We start from the raw sequence: 6,904 nt of genomic DNA on the forward strand, positions 1-6,904 counted from the left end.
TTTCCCTCACCTTTTTCAAGCACATTGTTTTTGTTTTATCATTTTATTAAATTACTTCCACAATTCCACTAGCCCCTGCAATGCAGGGACCCCTCCGCTAGTTTATGAATTATTATTCATTGAAGATGTTTCAATGCATGGTAGGATGTACTTGTGAGATTGGTGTGAGGAGTAGACCTGGTTTCTCCTATCTTGCACTATCATGAAAATCCAAAGGCCTCGTCAAGTGATTATTTAACCATCATGAGAATCCAAAGGCTACGTTTGTTTTATGTGTAAATGCAATTTTAGATCAATGAAAAAGCTGGCACTAGTTCAGTGATCAATAGAAAATAAAACCAAGCGGATTTAAATTTTTGCGTTGATGATGTTTGGCTGTGAAAGGCTTCTACTCTGTTTTTGCCATGGAACTCTCCCGATCCCAGCAATGTCATGGCAAAGATTAGTGTGTCGTCACCAAATAATTTCCTCTTCAGAAAATACAACGTTGGGCACATCTCTCTCTGTGTCTATATTCTTTGCCTTAGTCTACTTCATTGGCATCCTCCTCCTCCTCCGTGAGGTCCCACTGTCCTCTGGCTCCGTCCAAGAGAAACAAGATCATTATTTCAATATCTTCAATGTCATCACTGTCACTATGGATGTTTATCTCTTGGCCTTTGACGTCACCAAAAACCATGGTCTTCTTTCCATCGCTTTTGCCATTGTGCTTCTCATCATCCTAGTTGCATGCTTGGCTATCTAGTTGTACTCTGCATTCCAGAGCTGGAGATTGAAGTCAAGATCCAAAGATCCCACATGTGAAGATGGGGAAGTGGATATGAGGCTATCGCCCCCTATGATTGAAGAATAACACATGATTCTAGAAACGATCAAGACCTTGGATTTATGGATATTGTTCATGTCATTTCTTTGCAATGTGGGTACAGGGTTGGCAGTAATGATCAACATAGGTCAAGTGGATTGGTGCTTTGGATAATGACAAAGCATAGACTATTTGACCGTTGTAGAGTTTTACACCAAAGACGATGGAGATTTTCATCGATTTTTTCAGTGGAAACTTTTCATTGATTCTTGATGTAAAATTCACCTTAAGTGGAGTTTTACGCTAATTTACAATGTAAAACAACACCTAAAACAAAACGTAGGGAAATTTGAACCAGGGTATAAAGTTTATCTGGTTCTTATTTACATCGAAAACAAACACGGCCATAAGGGGGAAAAACACAAACACACAATTAAAAAAAAAAAAGCGGATCTTAATGCCCATCGGTGTGCAGTAATAGGGTTCTGAAATCAGAATCGGAATGAGCTATTCTGGTTATCGAAATCCCATTTCCATTCACGATGCCCTCCCTCTCCCATCAGAATGAAATCCCATACAACAATGATTCAGTTCCCATTTTGATTAGTATTTTGATTCCAATTCTAAAGTATTTTTATTTGGTGGGTCCTACATAAAAAAGGGTAAATTACAAAGACCCCCCCTGAACTTTTACATTGCGACAAATGCCCCCTTGGCCGTTAAATCAGGTAATAGAATGTGTTAACTTACCAAAATACCCCATTAGGCTTTTTAAATTTTATTTTTTTGCCATTCTCTCTTAAAACTTAACTGGCCCAAAAGTAACGATTCGTTCACCACAGCCATTCTCTCCTAAAACTTACTAGAATTAGGGTTGTTATTTAACATAAGGTATGGAGAGACGAATAACCAGTTGGCATAATCTCAGCACCAACACCTCCTCGAGGTGTTGAAAAACTAGTTGGCATTCCTAGATAACTTTTTGGACGAGAAAAGAAGAGACCGGTGAGATGAAGATGACAGAGAAACCGACATGCTTTTTAAATGGTTTGGTAGAGGTCGCCAACGACCTGGGTATATTTCATTATGTCTTCAACGCTGGCAGTCAGCTGAGGTCGCCCACTACCAAATGGATGGTCAGCTGAGGTCACCCACTACCAAATGGATTCTCCCAAGTTCCCGCTACGAAATAGATTCTGCCAAACTGTACACTAATGGGACTGATGCATGGTCTAAATTCATACAAACAGGTCCGTGTGTGGTTGAGGTCAAATAGGCTTTTGTTAAACACAGTGGAGGACTTCGATCAGACTGGTTTACAATATTTCAGAAGAGTGAGTGGTCGGCCTGTTTGGGCGATTGGGCCTACCGCCTCTTCCTTGGCCAACAAAACTTGTACAGACAAAGCCACCAAAACCACCCCGAATCAATGCATTGAGTGGCTCGATATGTAGCCTCCAGATTATGTTCTGTACATCTGCTTCGGTTCTCAAAACACAATCTCTACTTCACAAATGACGGAATTGGCTATTGCTTTGGAGGCAAGTGGTAGGAATTTTATATCGGTCGTTAGGCCTTCAATGGGATTTGACATGAACTCTGAATTCAATGCGGATGACTGGTTGTCGGAGGGATTCGAGGAACAAATAAAAGCGCAAAACAGAGGATTATTGGTGCGTAAATGGGCACCCAGGTGGATATTCCATCTCACATGTCTACCTTTGCCTTTCTAAGCCATTGTGGTTGGAATTTGATGAAGGGGAATTTGGCCCGACCTCGCAATTACCCGACACGTGGCAAAAACAAGCAACTCGGGACAGTAGAGCACCCGAAGCAAACACCGAAAGCAAAGCAAGCTCACTACTGAGCCCGAACTCCAGACCGCCCTACAAGGAGCCCGAGCTCCCCACCAAGGGCCCGAGCTCCCCACCAAGAGCCCGAGCTCCCTACCAAGAGTCCGAGCTCCCTACTGGGATTCCGAGCTCCCTATTAAGAGCCCGAGCTCCCCACCAAGAGCCCAAGCTCCCTACCAAGAGCCCGAGCTCCCTATTAAGAACTCGAGCTCCCAACTGAGAACCCGAGCTCCCTACTAAGAACCCGAGCTCCCTGCAAGGAGCACAAACTATATTGGGCCCCAAGCCTCGCAAAGCTGTGACCCGAGCTGGCCCGTGGCAACTCGGAACACTCCCCAAACCGAACTCAAGACATCTCGCTCACTCCAACACTTCGCTTCCGAAACACCAGGCTGATCAAACGTACCTGACGCCAAGGACGTCCGTATCCGAGGGCGACGCACCTGACTGATTTGGGATCTGATGCCTGACAGCCGCACTTCAAACGGCCTCCTACTACCGCCAACTGCCACCGTCGTTACTAGCCGCAGAGACGGCTCCAACAAAGGAACAGTGGCGGTTCTGACCGGCCAGAGGAAATGACATCCGAACTGGCAGGAGTTCAGAAGTAATCATGCCCAATCTGACAGAAGCCTGGAAGTGAGTGCGCGAGGTGGTTATAAAAGGCTCCTGCCCCCCAGAAACGAGGTATGCTAACTTTTGCGCTATCTAGTCTATCTTGCCTTTGAAAGACTCTAACTTGAGCTTCAGAGCCCTTACGCCGGGTTCTCCCCAGAGCTTCTCTTCTCCCTCCGTTTCAGGTCCCTACCACCCGGTTCAGAGGCAAGATCGTTGACAGCTAAGATCGGCCGGATTGTGCATCATCAATTGGCGCCGTCTGTGGGAACGCTTCAAAAGGCCTCCCTCCAAAACTTTCATACCCCTTTCTTCTTCTTTGAAAAACTCAATACTCATGGCCTCCTCCAGCAACGCCGGACGCGGCACAGAGACAAACACCAGCGGGGAACAGCCTCAAGTTCCCGTGGTGTGTGTTGGGCAGTTCACCATCCCCCTCTCGGTGGACGGAATTCCCAATCTGAATACGCCACAAGCAGTGGCGCCTGTAAACCTACCTGCCACAAACATCCCCTTTCCTCTCCCCATCGAGACTACCTTCACTAAACCAACCGCCGTCCCCCTGGCAGCTAGCCAAAATCGGTTGGACGACCAAATGCAGTGCATGCGGGCAATGCAAGCCCAGATGCAACAATTCCAACAACACCAGCTTCACCAGCACCAAGTGTTGCACAACCTCTCCCAGTATCACTATCAACAACAGTTCCCCCAACTGCCACCGAACCAACCATTACTTCCACCTCGCCACCCTGCTCCGAAGCCGGTCAAGGCTTCTCCGCAGGATGGACGCCTCCACCAAGGAAAGGCCTCCAGGCCCCAGATCCCCCCAAACAGCCAGGCCTCGTCCCCAGGCCAGAGAGAGAGAAAAGTCATCCCCGCCTCACAGCTCGCAGGCGGGTCGGGAACCTTGCCCGCGAGATCGGCACCTCGGGGCTCCAAACCAGAGTTCCCACTCGTGGAAAACCGATTCGGCGCACTGGCAGCAGCGGACTACCAGCACTCCGGGCCCATTGAGCTCGGCAACACGGAGGCCAGCAGCGCCAGTACAAGGCCCACTCAGCAGCGAAGGCGCCGTCGAGGTCGACGAACCGCCACCCGCGTCCTGTCAGAGCTCAGAGGCAAAGGCGAGACGAGCTCGGACGAGGTAGGAGTTGCCCCGATTCTCTTAGTTCCTTCCCCCCTCGCGTCAGAACTCCTGGCAGTCCTCTTGCCCAGAGATTTCAAGCTCCCGCCTCTAGACAAGTATGACGGGTCCTTCGACCCCAACGACCACGTTGACGCTTTCCAGTCCCAAATGCACCTCGCCAGAGCCAGCGAATCATGCATGTGCGTGGCTTTCACCACCACCCTCAAGGGGGTAGCCCGCACTTGGTACAGGAACCTGGCCCCCGGATCGATAAAGTGTTGGGCTCAGTTCGTGCAGGTCTTCACTACACACTTTGTCACCAGCAAACGGTGCCCCAGAGTAGAGGAAAGCATCTTCGGGGTAGTCCAAAGGGAAGGAGAACCCATACGGGGCTACATCAAACGATTCAATGAAGCATTGCTTACAGATACCGCGGTTAGACCCCGCGGTGCAGCTCGCCGCAGCAAAAAGAGGGGTGACGCACAAGGAGTTCAAATGGCACATGGTAGCCAACCAGCCCGCGACCGTGGCCGAGTTCCTCAAGCTCGCGGACAAGTTCATGAGGACGGAGGAGGAAATCAACCAACGAACCGAAGGTGGAAACGAGAAAAGAAAGAGGGATGGCGAGCCCTCTAACTCAGCCGACTGAAAAAACCCGGCCCGGGACCCAAAACCGAACCAGTCGTTCCGAGCTCCCCTGCCAGTTCGGACGGATTACACGCCACTGAACACGAGGCGGATGGAGATCTTAATGACGATTAAGGACGCCCCGTACGTGAAATGGCCACCTCGCCTAAAGGGAAATCCGAACGAAAGAAACAAGAATTTGTATTATAGTTTCCATAGGGACCATGGTCACAGTACCGAGCAGTGCAATAACCTCCGAGACAAAATAGAGGGGCTCATCCGACGCGGATACTTAAGAAACTTTGTACAGCACAACAATAATAGCAATAAAGCGGATCGGCTAGGCGAGCACGAAAAGGACGCCCCCGAAACTAGCAGCAGGCCAGCCGAACTGATGTAGCGACAGCCTCCGGCAGAGAGGCCAATTCAGGGAACCATCCATGTAATTGTGGGAGGTTCGGTGGTAGCGGGGTGTACCTCGGCGGTAGCCCGGACTTCAGTTCACGAAGCGGTCCTCGAGGAGCAGAACCCTCCGAAAAGGCCGAAGACCGAAGAACCAATCCTCTTCACAGAAGACGACGCGCGAGGGGTTCGCTACCCTCACGATGACGCGCTTGTCATTAAACTAAGGATCAGCGACTTCGAGGTTAGGCGCGTACTCGTAGATTCGGGCAGCTCGGCAGACATCCTCTTCAAATCGGCGTTTGATCGGCTACAGCTGCCGAGGAGCGAACTAAAGCCCGCAAGCACTCCCCTCGTGGGCTTCAGCGGAGAGGAAGTCAGGCCCCTTGGAAAAATAACGGTGCCTATGGAAGTTGGCACGTGGCCTTGTGCGGTCAGACTCAACCACGACTTCCTGGTGGTCGCGACCCCCTCCCCATACAATGCCATAATAGGGCGGCCAATCACGCATATCCTGTGGGCGGTGGTCTCCACCTACTATTTGGCCATGAAGTTCCCTACGGACTTCGGAGTGGGGGTAGCGCGGGGCGACCAGCTCGAGTCCCACAAGTGCTACGTTGCCGCCTTAAAGGGAAAGACCAAGGCGGCCGGCGACCTCGATCTGGAGCGGCCCGCGGAACAAGGCGAAGAACGAGCCTCGCCCACAGAAGAAACAGTCGCGATCCCGACCTCGCCTACAGACCCAGCTCGCGCACTCCAGATTGGTGCTTCCGTCAAAGAACCCCTAGGGACCGAACTGGTAAGTTTTTTACACCAAAATTTAGATATTTTTGCATGGTCCGCGGCCGATATGCCCGGTATTGACCCTGGTCTTATAACTCACAAACTTAACACTGACCATTTAGTCAGATCCGTTAGACAGAAGAAACGGAACTTAGCCCCAGAGCGCTGGAAAGCGGTCGACGAGGAAGTCGATAAGCTCCTCGCGGCAGACTTCATAAGGGAAGTCCACTACCCGGGCTGGGTGCCCAACCCTGTGCTGATGAAAAAGGCGAACGGCAAGTGGCGCATGTGCGTCGACTACACCGACCTGAACCGAGCTTGCCCGAAAGACTGCTTCCCCCTTCCTTGGATCGACCGCCTAGTGGACGCGACCTCGGGACATGAATAGCTAAGCTTCCTGGATGCCTACTCAGGCTACAACCAAATCCGGATGGACCAGTCCGGCGAGGAAAAAACCAGCTTCATAACCGAGTTCGATCTGTACTGTTACAAGGTCATGCCCTTCGGGTTAAAAAATGTCGGGGTGACCTTCCAAAGACTTGTAAATAGGCTGTTTCGGCCCCTGATCAGCACAAAGATAGAGTGTTATGTGGACGACATGGTCGTCAAGACACGGTTTTCACAAGAACTAATAAAAGACTTGGACTCTATCTTCCAAATCCTGCGTCAGTTTAGCATGAAATTGAACCCCAA

This window comes from Nelumbo nucifera, chromosome 4 (assembly GCF_055504915.1).
Source record: "Nelumbo nucifera cultivar China Antique chromosome 4, China Antique-T2T, whole genome shotgun sequence".
Classification (NCBI taxonomy): Eukaryota; Viridiplantae; Streptophyta; class Magnoliopsida; order Proteales; family Nelumbonaceae; genus Nelumbo; species Nelumbo nucifera.